The sequence below is a fragment of the Corvus hawaiiensis genome, chromosome 1 (assembly GCF_020740725.1).
Source record: "Corvus hawaiiensis isolate bCorHaw1 chromosome 1, bCorHaw1.pri.cur, whole genome shotgun sequence".
Taxonomy (NCBI): Eukaryota; Metazoa; Chordata; class Aves; order Passeriformes; family Corvidae; genus Corvus; species Corvus hawaiiensis.
Genome location: NC_063213.1, coordinates 19348574 through 19367570, shown reverse-complemented (window position 1 = coordinate 19367570; position 18997 = coordinate 19348574). Strand labels below are relative to the sequence as shown.

The 18997-nt window shown below is 37.5% G+C and overlaps 1 long non-coding RNA gene across 2 annotated transcripts in view; it reads right to left on the bottom strand.

Moving 5' to 3' along the window:
* The window catches only part of LOC125321988, a 46803-nt gene that overhangs the window by 11577 nt on the left and 16229 nt on the right, over window positions 1–18997 (bottom strand). The window contains exons 2-3 of one of the 2 annotated variants that reach the window (XR_007201798.1): window positions 2621–2887; window positions 1936–2013 (exon numbers count right to left, since the gene is read on the bottom strand). This is a non-coding gene — a long non-coding RNA (uncharacterized LOC125321988). Of the gene's footprint in view, window positions 1–1734; window positions 2014–2620; window positions 2888–18997 lie in introns of those variants that run through there. The other variant, XR_007201797.1, reaches the window with a different exon arrangement.

The window sequence follows — 18997 nt, the reverse complement described above, 5'->3', positions numbered from 1 at the left end:
TTCTGTTTGCTGAGGAGAGATGAGATGTTCTTCAACCAAAGCAATAAAGATTATTAGCAGAAACACTGTTGTTTGTTTAAAATAAATGGGTTTAAGCCAGCCTGCAGCCCTGCTGGGACAGTTCCATGTCCTGAATTAATTGAGCACATAGTTACATGCCCAAATTGAAGATTATTTTTATCATCAAGGACAAATGTATAATTCCATTATATACCTTATCATTTGAGAAGATGACACAAACGTTGGATCTTTCATTTAGACACAGAGGTTTATGTACAAATAACTTGAAAATTATCAATTGAACAGGAAAATTGCATTATTTTAAAGCTGCGTTCTTTCAGTTACGTTGTTCTGTGCTCTGAAATAAACATAAAAGCTACTGTATAATATTCTAAGTTTGAGATCATATTTCAGATTTCAGTTGCTTTTATTCATGATCAAGTAGGCACTGGTGTATAAAGTTTCACTTTCAGAGAAAGGAAATTTTATTCACTAAACAGCAGGCAAAGCTTTTCAATTTCCCTCTTGCGATTTATGATAATCATGGGTCAAATATCAAAGTAACTTCTAATAACCATATTTTTTTTTTATAATGACTGAGCTTTTAATTTTTTGAAACTTGTATATCTGTTTCAGTTCACACATCACCTTTATCAGAATGTGATATATATATACTTTAATAAGAAAAAGGGTTGAGTAAATACACTCTCTCCAGCAGTCCAGATGCCATTATGCTTATGGTGAACAGGTAGTCCAGTCTGCTTGAAGGAATTGGGTGTTTACAAGGGAAATAAACATAAATGACAATTTCCTTGGGAAAAGAAGGATATTTTCAAAAGGTTTGTACACTTATGAATAACTTATTAACTTTGGCATAACACCTATTTAGATGGGTATGACATACACATGTATTCCTTCATACCGTTTATCAGTGACATTGCTGCGCTTGGATCTGAGATCTTAGCACCTACTGAACAACAGATAGGAGCTAAAATTCCTCTTCACATGTGAAGCTCTCTGGGAAATACAATCAGGTATTGTGTAGCCAACATGTGACTTTTTAAGTAATTTAGTTAATTTTATCTGCATTGCATCCTATTTATTATTGCTGTCGTGTTTCTGTTGACATAAAAGACACAACCAGTTATTTTGCATGAAAGTCACAATTCTTTCTCTTAGAGTGAGTTGTGATAATATGAATGAGGATTCAGAAACTGCCACGCTGCTTTGAAAGTTTGCTAAGGATGTGCTTCTGGGACAGTACTAGATGTGGCGAAGAAGAAAATAACATTAAAGTGAATGAATGGGAAAAACTTGCTTTTTGCTTCATGACCAAAGTTTTTGAAAATATTTCCTACTTCTTGGTGAAAACCAAACGTCAACATAAAATAACATGTATCTTCTTCTGAAGTCAGTAAGTACTGAGAGTTTCTTGCAAATATTGACAGAGGCTACATTTTTTTGTCTGTTCTGTGGGATTGAAAATAGTGTTACTTGGAAGACATAAAGCACTCTCTAAAACCCAAGATGGAATTAAATGATGATAAACTCATTGCTGCAAAATTGAGCCTTACTCCATAAGCAGCCTCACTCTTTCAAATGCTTGTTTGCAAGGTGAGGTACAACTGAGCAGGAGTGATGATTTCAGAACCTGTGCTGCTCAGATTGCTCATCAGTACCTGTTTGGAGAGTCACTCTCAATTTGAAAATTTAAGTGATTCCTTGCCTACCTATGAAGTGTTCGTTTTCATAGCAGTCAACAGCTGAAACTTCTGAACCAAAAGAATTTGTGTGAGTAGATTCATGGAATGATTGAAACAAAACAAAACCAAGCAAAACAAAACAAAACAAACAAACCAACCAAACGAACAAAGAAACAAACAAAAACAAACAAAAAAACCACCAAAGAGGAAAAGGTCAGTGGCACTTACTTACATTTCTCTCATTCATTTTTTTCTCAATTATCTTGAAAGAATAGCAGAGGTTTAGAATTTCTCTCCAACCCACTAAATGCTGGAAAGATAAGCAAAAAAAATATGTACAACCACACATGCACTGGAAATCTTGAATTTAAATCTCTAATGCATCAGATCTCTGCCTATATCATGATTAGATGAGACTGATAAAGTTTAATGTGTCTTGTGTGCTTAAACTGTAAAACACTGGAGAAGCAACATATGCTTTATCATCAGAGGCATGTTCTTCTCCAAAAGAAAGACTTGGGCAGTCAAATGTTTTAGATATCTAACTTGATTCCAGCTTTCTCACTAATAAAATGAGAATTTAAAACATATAGTCTTATAATAGTGACCTGTCTTGAGGGCAGATCCAGACAGAGGATTAAGAATACTATTCAAAATGCAATACAAGGAATTTACAGCAGCCTGACTGTACTGAATCTTCTTCTGTTTTTCAGAATGTTCATACTAACTACACTTTACTACAGAAAATAAGTAATGCATCATCCTCTTCCTGTAAAAAAATTTAATAAACACTGCTCAGTTCATGGGAAGAACCATTATTTGGGTTTGTTACCAGAAGACATTACAAGGCTATGCTGCTAAGTCCCTATCTAAAGTCACAGGCCTAAAAATAATTAGAAAGAAATCAGAAAACTCACCATTCTCAGTATTTCCCATTGACTTGCACTGGATGGATCATTTTCAGTCCCATTCTGGTGTCTCTACCTTTTCTCCTAAACTGTAGGAGACAGCTTCCCACTTAGCTCACAGTTCTGGATTCTTCCCCAGGAACTGAGTTGAAGAAATGCTCTCTGATGTAGCCAGGTAGAAGATTTAAGAGAAGAGATGAGAGTGAGGCGTGGAGAGGACCATAACTGTTTGGTTGCTGCTAACTCTTGCTATTTGTTTTAGTATGAAAATGAAGCCTGAGGAGAAAAAAGATTAGAGTAACGTACATATTTTAGTGGATAGAACAGAAATACATGTTTGAATGGCAGGTAACCAAACCAAAGAGAGGAATTATGAGAAAGGCATACCACTAACTATAAAATAGAAGAAAATTGCTTGTTTCCACATATTCCAATGTTCCACCTGAAATGGCCAAGATTTTAACTTTTCATCTGGAGAGAGAAAGGATATATAGTCCTGTAAAAGTGCTTGTTAAAAGTCAAAGTTACTTACAGGTCAAATTCCCAAGCAAAGAGTAAATCAACAGAGTTAAAGAGGAAATGGCAACATTTCCATTGAGAGAGAGAGGAAAAGAAAATGAAATTGCTTTACTAGCTTGATAGACACATTAAGTGTGTTGGAAATAGCAAGAAAGTCTGTTGCAGGGCTTTTTAGTCACTTCTATGGACACCTTCTTGGGACTTCAGGGTCAAGGGTCAAGATATATTGATTTCTGTTATGCTGAAGAAGAGATTTTAAGTATTTCTTTTTCCTTTGGCTTAAGTAGTAGAAGTGACCATATCACAGAAGGAAGAAAGTTTTTCTTAAAGTGAAGTCTCTGAATTGTGCTGCAAGGATTATCATTAAAATTCAGAAAATTAATAAAGCTTGTGTTCAAAAAATATTTGAGGACTAAAATTCTGATTAAATTAGTCAAGGATCTTATTTGACATGTTCTTCAGACAGTAGTGCTCAGGGCACTGCTGAACAAAGAATAATATTGCTCTCTTGTTACAAACCTCACAATAGTAACATTTGCAATGTATAACAGAAATAAGACAGATCTCTGTTCGGAAAATGAACCTTTGCTGTGGTTTCCTTTTCAGTAGTAGCTGATTTTGTAGAATTACTGACTTTTTTCTTATTTGCTAAAATTAAATGCAAGTTCCCAAACAAAAGCATTTGAAAAATAAATTTTTAGAGGTGCCACCTCTCAAAATTTATGTCAGAATATAATGTCTAGTCTCTGTTCCTCATATTCCTCTGGAAACTTAGAGAAATAGAGGAAGAGACACCAGGAGTGCTTTATTTATTTTTTAATTTTTTTATTCATAGGTGACTTTAGAGACTATTACCTCTTGCTGTTTGTATAAGGAGTTTGCATTTTTCCCTTCCTCCCTATTATTTGTACTAGTGGTAACGATGAAGAAGCTATATTTTTTAAAGATGTTAAGAGAAATTCTAATCAATGAATTCTTCTGTTCAAGCTTCTTTTTCTGGCATATTTCAGTGTCAGCTGTATTTGAAATCCAACTGAGAACTTGTTTATGGAAGATGTACCAGGAGGGAGAGGTTTTGGCTTAGAGTTTCAGGGTTTTTTGGTGCGTAGTCACTTGGCTAGAGCTGTGGAAAAGTAAAGGCACTACAAAGACATTCCTGGACCCCTTTCAAAAAGTTGCCATTAGTCATCTGGGACAAACAGCTGAGGACCCATATGGTAGAGTTTTGGTCAGACATTTTGGGATTGTTCAATAACTAACAACCACTCAGCAAATTCTGACCCAATTGCTACATTACTAGGAGGTCTTATGTTGAATTATGTGACCCTCATCACATGTTTTGGTGCCAAACATCATGAACTCTCACTCAGTTGCCAAAATCCTAATTCCTTTCTGTGTCATTGGTGGTCTCATTTCATGACACTGACATGGAAAGCCAAAGCATGGTGCTGTCCAATGCTGATTTCTCTATAGAGACTTGGTTGTGGGGGGGTAGGAGCCTTGTTGAGAAAATGCAAAGGCCCTGCAGATGGTAACTTTATCTAGGGCTCCTTGCCAGACTTTCTGCAGCAAGCAAAGGCAGTCATGCATGTGAGCAGGTCATGTGGGCTTTTTGTGTACTAACACAGTAGGATGCCAACCCACCATTTTCTTTGGCAGTTGTGAGATTGGCAGAGAAACAAATTTTTCCAACACTCAGGCCTGAAAGATTCTCAAATACCTTTACTTAGAGAAAGAAATCTTTGAATTTTAAGCAGCACCAGCAGACAAAATCACCTTTGATGTGGATTTGCTGTATTCACAAAAAACATGACAGAAGACATGTTCCATATAAACCTGAACAAATCATGACATTTTAACGAATTTGAGGAGTCACTATCATTCCAAATTAAAAATCAATATGTGGTTTTCTTGCCACAGAATTCCCATGTAAAAATTAAATTTAAAGAATGGAAGTTATTTTGAAGAAGGGCACATGCTAACTCAGTAATACTATTTTCATCGCTGCTAAAATTCTCCATATTGCTATTGTCTTTGTCTATAATGATGATGCTTCCACTAAAATAAATGTTTGTAAATGAAAAGAGGAAATTGGACAGGTGGCTGAAACAAAGGTAAGAAGAATAAAACTACTGAAGGAAAAGAATGCTTGGTTTCTTGATTGAAGGGAAACAAAGATTTCTTTGAGAAGTGGATATTTTAAAAAAAGTATGAATAACATGGTGAGGTTAATCAAAATAAAGGCAAATCACAGATGAGGAGGAAGAGAAAATTGCTTAACTGGAAAGCAAATGGAAATGAAGAGAATCTAGAGTCATCAGTTAAGAGTTTTGCAAACATAAATCCATTTAGAAAATGTATGCAAAAATCGGCAAAAATATTCAATCACCTGAATGGCATCAAGAAAGATTTGTTAATGAAAATGTTTTTACAAAGTAAAATGCTCAGCTATAATTGCAAGTGTATATTCTGTTTCCCCATGATTTGGGTGTAAGTGAACTGCACTAACTGCATGAATAGCGAAAAAAATCATGTTTAAAGCATGTTTAAAGTATTTGTAGGATTCCTCAAGAACAAGAAGGATGCCAAAGTTTCAGGTTGTAAAGAGCCATCAGATAGCAGACAATGATGACATGGAGAGGAAATCTTTGCCAAGCAGCCTGCAGTTTAGTTGGGTAAATTACACAGAAGAACACAACTGTATCACACTGAAAGAAATATGCAGTATATTTGAATCTTTTAAGGGCATCTGTTATTAGAATTTGAAATAGGCTGTATGGAGAGAAGAATGGATTGATACAATAGAAAGACAAGCATTTAGGAAAGGCTTCTTTTTCTCTTGTTTTCTCTTTTTTTGTTGTTTTTTTTTTAAGTTGCAAATACTGAAATGTTTCAGAAAAGTCACTGGAAAATTAAAAGAAAAATTCCACATGCTTTATAGGGACAGAAAATATTCAGGTTTTCCTTTATATTAATTCCTCAGTTTTCTGAGATTTGAGAGTTAGTATTTATATTTAACATTGCCTTGTGATACTGAAAGGAATTGCACAAACACCACAGGAAATGGCATGGGCTGTACAAGAGTGCAGATGTAGGCAGCTTTATATAGGAGCTTAAGAGAAGAGAATTATTACAAGCAAACAAAGAAAATAAAGAACATTTTCAAGCTAAATTCAGTAATGTTTAGGCATATTTAAGACTCTGTAATATACCACCCAATTAGATCATATGCCTGGGATTAGTGATTTGATGAAAAGTAGATTTAAGGGAATCTGACAGGAGCAGCAGGTTAGCACTGTATGAACTCTGACCTGAAGTGACTTTATGTTGGCATGAAATGTACAGAAGAAAAGATGAGATCAGTGGAGGATGTCAGGGAATACAATGAGTAATGACAGGAAACTCTGAGAGAAGGACTTACTGGACCAAAACCAAAACTATCTGAAGAATATACTACTTCTGTCGATAGGTCATTAGACAACAGGAAGAGATACCCAAGCAAAAAAGATAAAAAATCCCACATGGAGTATCTCTTATGAAATCTCATTGAATACATTGGAAAATTACAAGTGACTTGACAAAAGGAGGAAGGACAGAAGAGCCTGAAGTTTTAACTATGACTGCTCTAAGTAGGTGATTTGCATAAGGTACCCCAATGTAACGACAGAAGACAGATGACAGAGAAAATGTGAATTCAGACAATAAAATGTGTGGCCTGGCCTCATTAACTGTAAATCAAGTTTCAGTTGATGCATCTAACTGTCTGGAGAGGATTATAAATTACTACATTAGAAAGTTGGCAGTAATGTGCAGCAAGTAAGAGAGAAGCGTTATCTTCATAAGACACAAAGAGAAAATAAATAAAAAAGCATTACCAAATTTTTCAAATGTTACTATTAATGGAATTGGAATATATGTGAGACGACCAGACATGATAATAGGAAAGAAAGGCAGAGATCTTTATCACATTGAAAGTATGAAAAATATTGAATAGCATCCATCAGCACTGATAAGAATTGGAGAAAACATGGGGAATGGAAAGCAGAAATGAAACACCAGTCATTTCTAGTGCACTGGGATTTTATCGTAAGGAAAACACATCAGCACTGTGTAAATTGGAAGTCAGGTATACTGTAGAAACACTTTTGCAGTTGAGGCCAAAAAAAATGCCAAATTTGTCCTCAGCTCACAGTGTGTGTTAAAGCTCACCCAACTGGCAAATGATATCTAGTATTAAGGGCACAATCCATGTCTCATCTGCTTCATAAATGCCTATGTTGCCCTGAGGGCAGGTTTTTGTTGTTGATTAAAAGAGGGCACATACATATAAACATACACACACACACATTAGGTCTTGAGCTTTAATAGAAGAAAGCAAAGGGTCTGTGTTATTTTAAAGAAGAAACCTTTAAAATCTAAAGTACACTTGGCAACACTAATAGAAGTTATATGAAATAGTACAATTTTGCAAGCATTAACTCTCACTGACTGGGACATTCCTTCTCTCTAGGGAAGAGAAAAGGAATGGTATGTATAAGCACTTAAATCTCTGTCTGTTATTTTCTTATGAACATAAAAAGGCTTAGAGATTCTTTTGACAAAAGCTGGACTACTTTTAATGTATGTGATGCTCTGTGAAACAGCAATTTGTGACTGGGAGCAGACCCAGATTTTTCAGAGGCACTGAGCTGAGGTTTTAAGAGTTAGAAATTTTGATTTGGGGAGACCTAAGGAGCTACAGGCCTTTGGGGCAATCTGGGACTAGGTTGACCTGTACAGAGTCCTCCAGAAATCAGCTCTGATAAGGACACCAGTAACATATTAAACATCCTGATCTAAGGTATATTCATACCAGCAATTTTATTCATTCAAATATATCAAACCCTCAATCTTTCTGTCCTTGCATACATCAGGGATCTGGTTCTGTGTTTTGTCTTTTGGAGCTGGACCATTCTACTGGATGAATCAGAATAACAGTGCATTAGTGCGGGAGGTCATAGATTTCTTCACTAAGCCAAGGAAATTTAGCCTGTTATCCATTTTCCCTTATCATACTGTAATTTGAAATCACACATGACATCAGAGCTCATGCAGGGCACTCCAGACTCTGACTCATTATTTCTTTCAGCAATTACAGCCAGATGTAGATTTAGACCACAATATGTTGCTCTTTTAAAGTTTTGGTTATGGCTATTTATTGAAAGATTTTTTTAAAGTGCAAGAAGGCTGAAAAGTGGGAAAAGAAACTGTCCTGGGTTGCAGTGTATCTATTACCATCCTCATGAGCTGTTGAAATCAGGTGGGGCAGTGTTTCCTTGCCTCCTCCCACCAGACTATCTTTCTGTTAATGGCCCATCATTGTCCTGCTGCATGACTCAGAGATAACTCCCTCCGGACTATCTTCTGTTAATGAGTCCGTCAAGGCCGGGCCTCATGACTCATCATCCCATTGTGAGATGCTCCACCCAGAGGGAGGAACCAAGCATCCCATCCTGGATATAATCTGAGATTCTGAACAGCACAGACACCCTTTCCACTGGATTTCCAGAGGACAGGAGCTCCACCACTGGACCTTCCGAGGAAGAGCAGGCCTTTTCTGCAGGATCACAGCTTCAACAGAACCACAGCCACCACTTCAGGAGGACTGCAGCCACCATTTTATCGGACTGCCACCACCACCCTAACAGGGTGTCAGGTTGTATCCTGACTCTCAGTTTAACCCAGTGTTTTCTGCCTTTATTTTTTTTCCCTTTTATTTCCCTATTAAATTGTTATTCTGACTTGGTACTACTTCAAACTAGTACAGAAACAAACCTCAGAAAGAGTAAAATATGCCAAGTGAAGCAAAATAAGAGAAAGGCAGAAGAAGTACAGTGGGCTGTAGGCAGGTGCCAGGGCTATTGGACTGAACTCCAGTGAGGCTAAGCTGGACAGGGCATGAAAACCCACTGGATGAACCCAACCGGAGAAGTCCTTGGATGTGATAGATAACAGTGTGAGATGCTATCAAAAGCTACAGAAAGCGCTGTAGAACAAGTCTGAATTTCACAGGTGGTTAAGGGGAAGGCATGTGCCAAACTTCACAGATAACTAGAGAGGAGTGCTGGGGACCTCTGGGTAGTCAAGTCTTGCAAGGTCAACAGTGACTGCAAGACCAGAGCAGTAAGAACACATAAGATTATTACCTAAGGAATGGTAACAGAGATAACAATTATGGGTATCAATATCCCAAAACTGGCACAAATTGGGAGAAAGTAGTTAGGGATTGATTGCTTATTTAGGAAAAGATTGGGGCAGAGAAATGTAGGTGCAGGAGTGAAAAAAGGAAGGACGGACCAAAAAATATGGCAATAATGTGTACAAATTACAGCCACTGCTGTGCAGGAGTATCTGTCAAGCAGCCCTGTACTTCATCACTACAGCCAGAGCAGAAAAATACTTCAAACCCACTATTCTGAACAACTGGCAGGATTCAAACATGTCTCTGCAGTCAGAAGGACAGGTTGGGAAGGAAAATTTGTTCCCTGGGCAAAAAGGAGAGTACCAGTATGCATGGTCCAAGCACCCTGGCATCACCCTGTGGGTGCCCATCCCAAGCCTGGTAGCATCAGCCACTGCCCCACACTTTTTAGGAATGAGCTTCTGAGATGCTGCATCTTATGGCTGGCTGTTTACAGTCATGCTGCAAATGTTTATGTGGGTGATAGAAGTGTGTCATCCTGTGCTGGTAGGTAAAGCAAGGTAAGTGCATGCCAGTCCTGGTGAAGGTGCTTACGTTCCAGAATGAACTTGAATGATATTTCATGCCATTGCTTCCTCTGGGGCACAGTTCTCAGAAGAAAAACAAAGAGAAAAAGGGGTGCCTCAACACAGTAGAACTTTTTGCTTATTTCTTTTGCTTGGCTTTTCTAGTGTTTTTTGCATTATACATGCACATATCCTGTTGTCTAATGACCTGTGTGAGGTGTTTTTTAGAAGTTAAAGGCTTTGATTATTGTTGCAATTTAAAATAAATAAACCTGATCAAATTTATTTCTGTCAGTCTAAAAGTGGTCTTCTGCATTTGCTTACATCTTTCCATTTTCCAACTATAGTCCCAAGAGACAGGGATTTACTACTTTTCAGAGAGTTCATCAAAATTTCCAGTTAGGAAAGTTTTTCTCTCAAAATTGAGAGGTTTTTTTTCTTGTTACTTTGACTGCATTTCTTCTTATTGTTATTAAAGCAAATTTCTATCAGCCATGTAAAAAATAAAAATAAAACCTAGGAAAATGGTACACTGACAGTGATTACTTCAATAGACCTAATATACTATCTCTTACACAATATTTTCCCATCCCAAAAGACTTACACTTTTCTTCACTTTCCTTATCCTGAAGTGTTCTGTCACTTCTATGTTAATCCCCATTAAATATCAGAAGACCTCTGTCAATCCTAGTAGCCATTAACACTTCTCCAAGCTATGGTATGTACATGTGCCTCTTCAGCTTCCCTAGGAAGCCAATCTCTCTGGCTCTTTGGCTCTCATCATGGTAATTTCTTTTCTCAGATCGCCCACCAAATAACATATACAGAAGCATGGTGATCAGAAATGTATGCAGTGTTGCAGAACAGGGAATGCTATGGTCCTGTTCTCTCATACAGTGCCTTTTCTTATGATAAATAGATCCTCAAATCCAACTATTTATCTAGTGCAGGCAGCAGTGAATGACCTTTAAGAAAGCAAACATCCAAAGAGAATACACTTCAGCACATGTGGGCACGATATTTTTCAATTATTTTATTGCAAAGATTTTAGAATACACAGGACTGAACCAAGTGGTTATACATTCATTTTTAAGTGAAGTGACAAAACCATCATTATTCAAACTAGCATATAGTGCCACAGTTGCAGACACAGCTTGGGATCATTTCAGTTGGTCACAGTCTTTTTCTTTCTCATTATCTATAGTATTTGCATTGTATTCAAATGTCTATGTTCAGAGCCTGTGCTGAGCACAGCATAATATTTGGGGAAAAAAAGGAAGTTTTTTCTTGCACAACTTGGTCAAAACACACTCCTAATCATTAGTCTAATAGCTCTTCATTCTCCAGTGACACATAAAGAAGTCGAAATCCGGCACTTGCTTAGTAATGCAGTGGATCTGTTCTAATCTCAGTGGAAGGTGAATGCCTACATGCCACACTTGGTTTGCCAAATTTTATCCATGCTTTTTCTGAATAAAAGAATGCTTGAAGATTCAAGTGGTAATCCAATGGAGAGCCATAGCTCCTCCATATTCTCTGTGGCACAGAGGTAGTATAAGGTGATGGACTCATTTTACACCCACTGCTGATCACTAGAGGCTACCTCAGTCTCAGAGTGCCCCAGTCAGGATTTCCTACTGATTCTGTGTAAAGATGGAAATAAAACACAATGCAGAGCAAAGCTAAGAGTCTCATGTAGTAAAGAGAAGGCAACACCCAATCTGGATAGGAGTTTCTTTTATGCTTAAATCTCCTCTCTGTGAGCATTTTCCACCACCCAGATATCATCAGCAGTTGCTGAACACAGCTGCTACAGACCTCTTGGGAATTTTTGAGACTGGAAACCATGTAAGACCCTGTCTTTATTGGGGAAAGATGGTAAAACGGTGTGGAGAAAAGCCTTGCCTCCTCTCCTAGATTTGGCAGGATACTTAGGGATTTCATCATCATGAATTTAAATGTTATTAAAAATAAAATATTTAGCAAGATTTCTCTGGTATGCTATCACACCCCAGAAAGCATCAAAACAGAAAGACCAAGAACAGAAAGAAAAATGAACTTCATTGGGTGCATTTATTTCCTTTAAACTTAGTTTGTAAAAATAGGGTTTTTTCTCTCCAAGTTTATAAAATCTGCGCATTTAGAAATCACTTATAGGGCTGTATCCCGGTATATCATCATCTCTGATGATGCCAGGTTCATGCAAAAGTAAAAATCAGTATTTTCTGCTTACAGCCATGATAGAGATTTCCATCTAAATTATGAACATGAATCAAGTATAGCCTCTAAAAGTAGGAATTATAGTTTAATCTGGTAAGGTCTGTCATCCCTGGGGAGACGTGCACCTTAGAGAAGTTCATTTCATCTGCTGACAGGTGTCCAGGGCAGGCAAGACATAGGCTTTCACTGTCTCTTAATTACTGGGAGATCCTAGATGCTTAAAGTTTTGGAAGACAATTTCTGAGTGAGATTAATGCCATGTTTATTCATGAGTGTTAAATATTTGAGAGCTTTACTATCCTCTTTACAACATTAGGGATCAGATCATGATGGACCTTGTGTGTGTGTGTGTGTCTGTGTGTGTGTCTGTGTGTATGTGTGTATACACACACATATACACACGATCAGAAAGCACTAGACATTTCATTTTACACTGGAGGAACTGAGACAGAGAGAGTTTATGGCATCTCACAGAGGATTTAACAACTGATTTCACAGCCAAGACTAGTTATAATAATTCAGCTTGATATTTTAGGTGTGTAATTATTGGTGCCCGGGCTTTGAAATCAGTGGGTGTACACAGGGACCATGAAAGATTTAGCTAATTTCTATCACTTTATCTACCCAGGAATCAGCAGTAAGGTGATTAAAAACACTGGGAGTTTATTAAGAGGAATGACAAAGGTACTGCCAAAGTTTTCTTCATTGCTAGCAGCTGTGCAGTATTAAATCTAGTCTAGACATCACTAACCAAACTGCATTTATGCAGCAAAGATCCCTAGCAAGAATGTTTAGAGCACACAAGAATAAATGTTTAGGCACTCCTTAATTGTAATTGACAAGAATTAATAGGAGAGGCTTGTACTGACCCTACAAGATCAAAAAAAATTATTGTGATGGGGATGTGCTGTTTTCTTGTGCTGTGCTTCTTGTGTTGCATAAAGCAGGAGTTTTCAAACATAGTACTTGCTATGGCTTTTGTATACCTCCATTCACAGAGTTAATGCAGAGAGGAAGGAAGCAGTGCAGAAGAAGGGAAAATAATTGCGTTAACAGGGTTTTTTCCAAAGTACTGGCACTTTGTAGAAGTTCCACTTTGTAGTATGACTTCTAACTAATTATGTGTTTCACAATACACATTTTCAAAAGAGCTGACTAAGGTCAGTGGGAAGAAGAAAGAAAGCAAAAAAAATGGCAAGTGAAATATTAAATCCTAAAGTGGGAAAAAAATATTTCCCACCAAGTCAGTTCCAATATTCAAAAGTTTAGACGGAAGTGATGAGGATACATGCAAGGGTAACAACAACACAGAGATAAAATAATGGTTGATGTAATTTTGATTCAAACTTCACTTGCCCTTTTATCTGCAAAAGAACAGATGCTCTAGCTAGTTCCAAATTATGAAACTGTAGCTTCAAAACACATTCTTCTCTCCACTAAGAAGATTTAAAATTTAAATTAGTATCCCTACATTGTATGCAAGTCAGCTACTTTATTTTCACAGAAAGAACAGGTTTTTTATCAAGGTACAGGTCTCAGAAAATATATTTTACTTGCAATGAGTTGTTAGTGACCACTTAAAAGTGAAATACGTCCTTTATCATCATGCAAATAGGGGTAATACTTATCAAAAAGCATAGAAACTCACAGTGTTAAAAGAACACACACAGATTTCTCTCTGGCTAATTTACCAGAACTTAATACATTTAGTAACTGGTTCCCTGGCATGTGTTGACAATCCTGACCTAGACCACATAGTCAGTCACTTGTTCTAACAGATTCTAAGTTATATTACCTAATTCATAAACAAAGCACAATAAAAATACTGGGGTTTTTCAAATTTAAAAAAAAAAAAAAAATCTGATGTCCAAAGAGGGAAACCCAAGAACTACATCATTTATTCATTGAATTCAAAAGCTTTCTTCAGACAGGATGATAATATTCACTCTGAAAATCCTCATCTTCCAGGTGACACCAAAGTTGTGAACAGAAAACCATAAGAATTTTGCCATATTTCTTTCCTGTGTCATCCATTTGAACAGCAGGAGAGAGAAAAACAGAACCTACTGTATAATTTTGTGTCTTAATTGCTCACTTTAGTGTGAAATATAGTAATCTATAGGCATTTATGCAATAAGCATTTCACCTGTTTGAGGGGGTGACAATTCCTGAGCAAATTGCTAAAGAATCATGAAGAATACCTGTAGTACAGCATTACTTTAAAAGGTATAACCATAAGAAGACGCAGATCTAAATAGGCATGATACTGCACAGGTTACATTTGCAAAGCTTCTCAATGTATGAAATTACACGTCTTAGGTCTGGCTCCATTTCATATCCACCCTGCACTCGTCCCACTGTGTCTACAGGAACATTGTAATGACAGCAGCTTTACTTGGGGTGACATGAATAAGGGGAAATTGAAAAGTAGATCAATACTAATGCAATCACAGGAAAAAAAAGAAAACCTTAATCTCATATCATAACATTGCCAGAATTGAAGGAGAACTTATTGATACAGACAAGAGAACTAAAGGAATACACATACAAATAACACCATTACCTGTGAAGCGGAGATGACCAGAGGAAATCTTTCAAGCTGTCAGGCAGAAAAATGAGAAGAGTATGGTGACAAATGAACTAAGCATGATGACTTCTGGAAAGAAAAATGGGAATGGAAGACATCATGTAACCCTTTGGCAAAGGAGATTTTAAAAAAAACAATGTGAATGGAGTGATGTGATTAATCAAAGTGAAGTGCAGATCATGGAAGAGGAAGTTCAAAGAAGATTGAGAAAATTACTTAATTGGAAAGCACCAGGAAAAGAACAGAATCACCAAACATCAGCCAACAGCTTAACAAAATCCTACCCTCAATTCAAAATACATATATGAGAAGCTGAGATAATTATTATACAGTGGCAGAAGGGTTCCGTTAATTAGAAAGATAGAAAATATGTTACACTAGAACAGTCTCCCATGAGGGTTTGATGTTCTTAGAGAGTGTACAAAATACAAGAATGTCATAACATATTGCCTATCCCTTGGGAATGGACTTGCATTAGCTCATGGAGAAAAAGGCTTTCTTGGCACTTAAAAGCAGGTCAGACTATGCCAGTCATTGCAGAATCTAGATAATTTCTAACAAACAAGTTCTTGTATCAGAGAAAGAAAGCCCAAGGAAAGAAGGCAGGCCTGCCAGCTGGGCAGAATAGCCTTTTCCAGAAAAAAAAAAGGCACACATGATTCAAGACCTCACCAGAGGGGATTTCTTCACACATTTTGAAGGAGTCTTTAGATGAAATTTATCTCAGGCCAGAAAAATAGAAATAGCATGATGAATCAGTTTGAACAGGAGAAAGCTGCGGGAAAGGACTTTTTTTAAAAAACTTCTAAGACCAGTCAAAGCTGAGCTCATAACCCATCTATGTCACAGTCAACTGTTATTCTATTATTTCATTCCTCCATTCCCCTTTTTGGCTCAGCTTTCCCTTTTTCTGTGTATTTCAACTCATTTTCCTTTTCTGCTGCAAATAACTGTCACTATGTGATTCAGTTAGAAGGTTTTTCTGGTACTGATTAAATAAACACCTATAAATTCAGATATTTGTGTCAGATATTTTACTGATATGACAACATGGATTTTTTATGAAGCTCTGAGAATACTGCCAGCAGAATTCAAATTCTGCAGGATCAAAACATTTTGACGAAATGTAGAGATACAAGTTTTCTAAATCTCATGTACTCTTTTAGCTTTGTAAAGTCTTTCAGCTTATCTTTTGGATGTGCCCATTAAGTTTGTTCCTCACACATTATCAAAAACATCTGGGATGTTCTAGTTATTTACAGCCAGGATAAACAGTGGAGGTATGTCTGAAATGCAGATATGTCTGAAAGTTGGTGGATTTTGTGTTGAACTTGAAATTTTGGCCCAATGTTACTTTGTATCACTACACTAGAATCAGGTTGAATAGACTTCTGAAACTATCTATAAAAGGAAGTATGTCAGATGATTAATGGTCATGCTGAAAATGCAGGGGGAAAATGATATGATTATTCATGTTGTTTTGAGCAAATTATTAATCTTCTATTTGCAGTTGAGGAAACTGGAGCTGATTGGTGATTTGGGCTCTGTAGAAGAAAAGTGCCAGGAGGATGTAAATGTTAAATCTCTCTTTTTATTATTGCTACCAGTTGACATAAGGAATTTGGCAACAGAGTCTGCATTGTTGTTCAATTCCAGTACAAATGTTCTGACTGACTGTCTGAGAAATTGTTCTCTTTACATCTAATCGAGTTGCAGAAGAGGAAAAAGAGGTAACAGTTCAACCAACCCTAGTAAATAGGAATTCATTTGGTCAATATGGTGTTCCATAGATATTCTACACAACGCCTGGACAGAGAATATTCCAAGCACATGCTCCTCACTACTTGCAAATCTGCAGAACAGATGCAAATAAATTTAAGCCTCCAAAATACTTCTGCTTTTTTTCTGACTAGTGAAGGATTAGCAAAAAGAAAGCAAAGGATAATGAGAATAGCTTCCAGTGCTTTTTTGTTAATACAGATTAGCAGTAGGCATAACTCAAATGCCTCTCCACTTCTCCTCTGCTCTGGAGCCAAGTATCACTGAAATGGAGCAGCTTTGCTGCTACACATGGATTTTGACAGCTTCATCCCTATCTATGCACTCAGCAATGGGGAGGCACCACCTCTCATATTCACATCCCAGAGGAAGAATGTGCATTAGCTTAGAAGATGTATTGAATCAGAAAAGTCCATTGTCCCCTCTTCACTCAGAACTGCTCAGTACTAGAGCAGACCTTGCAGATCCCTTAGTAAAGAGCTACTTCTAGGCACCTGCAGCTTTGCACTGCCAGTCCTTATGAATTAGGCAACAGGAACACTAATCCACAATCCCCTCTTCACTCAGAACTGCTCAGTACTAGAGCAGACCTTGCAGATCCCTTAGTAAAGAGCTACTTCTAGGCACCTGCAGCTTTGCACTGCCAGTCCTTATGAATTAGGCAACAGGAACACTAATCCACAACTGAAGGTGCCTAAGCATCCATGTTCCACATTCATCCCAAAAGCTTTACAAATCCTTGATACATATCTCTGCACACAGTTATTTTATACCAAGGTAACATCGGACACATTTGGCACCCAGATACTGCTCCTTTTCTGTGCCACGTGTTTTATCAGTTGTGTGTTTGGTGCATTCAAATGAGGAGATGCTCCTGACTGCTCCTCTGAGCCAGTGTGTTTAAGTCCTTCAAGACTCGCATGTACAGATGCTCATGAGGAAACTTCTGTCAAGCCTAAGACTTAATTCTTAAAATGCCAGATTCTGTCAGCTCTACACTTGTGCCTGGAGAAAGACCAGACATAGTTCAGCACTCCTGCCCTGCTCTGTGAGGGCAAAAAACTGCCATAATTCTGGCACCCCAGGACCAAGGGATGAGGGAGGTCTTGTCTTTATTTTCTTTCCTGTTTACATAGAACAATACCACCTTCTTGTCCATCTCATTTTAGTTATCCTTAGTCTCCCCTTCTACAGCTGCTAACTCTCAGTATAATCAGGTCCCCATTAAAGAGCAGCAGCCAGACTTATTGCTATAGGAAAACAAGAAAAAATTCTCACCCAGAACTGGATCTTCAAATAGAGTCTGGAACATCAGCTACAGCATCCTCTCAGACGAGGTCAGGATTTTGTTCTTCCAAAAGGATGCAACACAGCTAGAAACTGGACCAAAACCTTCCTGCCAGACCTGAGAGGAGAACTAGGAGGTAGCAGTTCATCCACAAAAATTGATTTCGGAACATTTCCAAAGCAATGTTTATTCCCTTTTCTGGCCTCTTCAGGTTTAAGATTTGCTAATCAAAACATTTGCCACCATTTAACTATGACAACATTTTTTGGAACACAAATATTTAGAAAGCATGTTTCTTTTCCACTAAATCTCTGGATTTCTTAAACTTTTATCTGAAATGATATGCTGTTTTTAGTGCTCTGAAAGAAGCCCTTTGATTTTCGTGTCTTCTGGGAATATTGAAAATAAAGTTTCTTTTGATAATGAATGTTCTGTAGATTTCAAAGCTACAATAGATTTACATCTGTGCAACTGAAAGCCAAATTTAGCTTTCCATTTGTCATTACTTACTGAGCTCATGAATGGCCCAGCTAATGTGATCCATGATTTATGACACAAAATACTGTTGCACCTAGCCAAATATTCAGAAATCTTTGAAGTTATTGCTGGGCTGAGCAAAGGGCAGGAACATTTCATCCAAACCCAGATACAGAAATTAATCTAATTCTCTGCCAAAAGGAAGAAAATAAATGCATTATTTTCATCTTTCCTAGTAATGGGTGCTTTTCCATCACCTTCAAGCTTGCAAGTTAGCTGTGGCCATGTGAATGAGTTCCTCCATGAAATATGCTTTTGCAGTATTTACCACCCTCCACAAATCACCTCCTGAAAGGGCAGTGTTTGTGAATCAAACCAAAGAATGTTCCCTCAATCTGCTCTGTTCAGCCACATTCCTACACAGCCAGGGTAACTCTTCAGCAAGCTTCTCCTTGCCCTGGATGCCCCGGCAGTTTGTAGCAGTGGGAAGTCGTGGAACAAAACATACATGGTCCCAGCAACTTTCAGTGTAACACTGTCATCCCTCTAGGTACAGCACCCCAGAACAGACTCCATCATCTGACAGCATGGAAATGGTCCTCTAGGAATTGCTTAAAAAACATCTGTGGTCTCTCATTCTGCATTTTTGATTCTCTGGAGAGGGAAATATATTATTAATTATTAGTAATGAGAAAAATACATTATTATTAAGGCTCGCTGCCTTAATTTGACATCTTCATTAGGGTGTGAGTTCATCCATATTTGTATT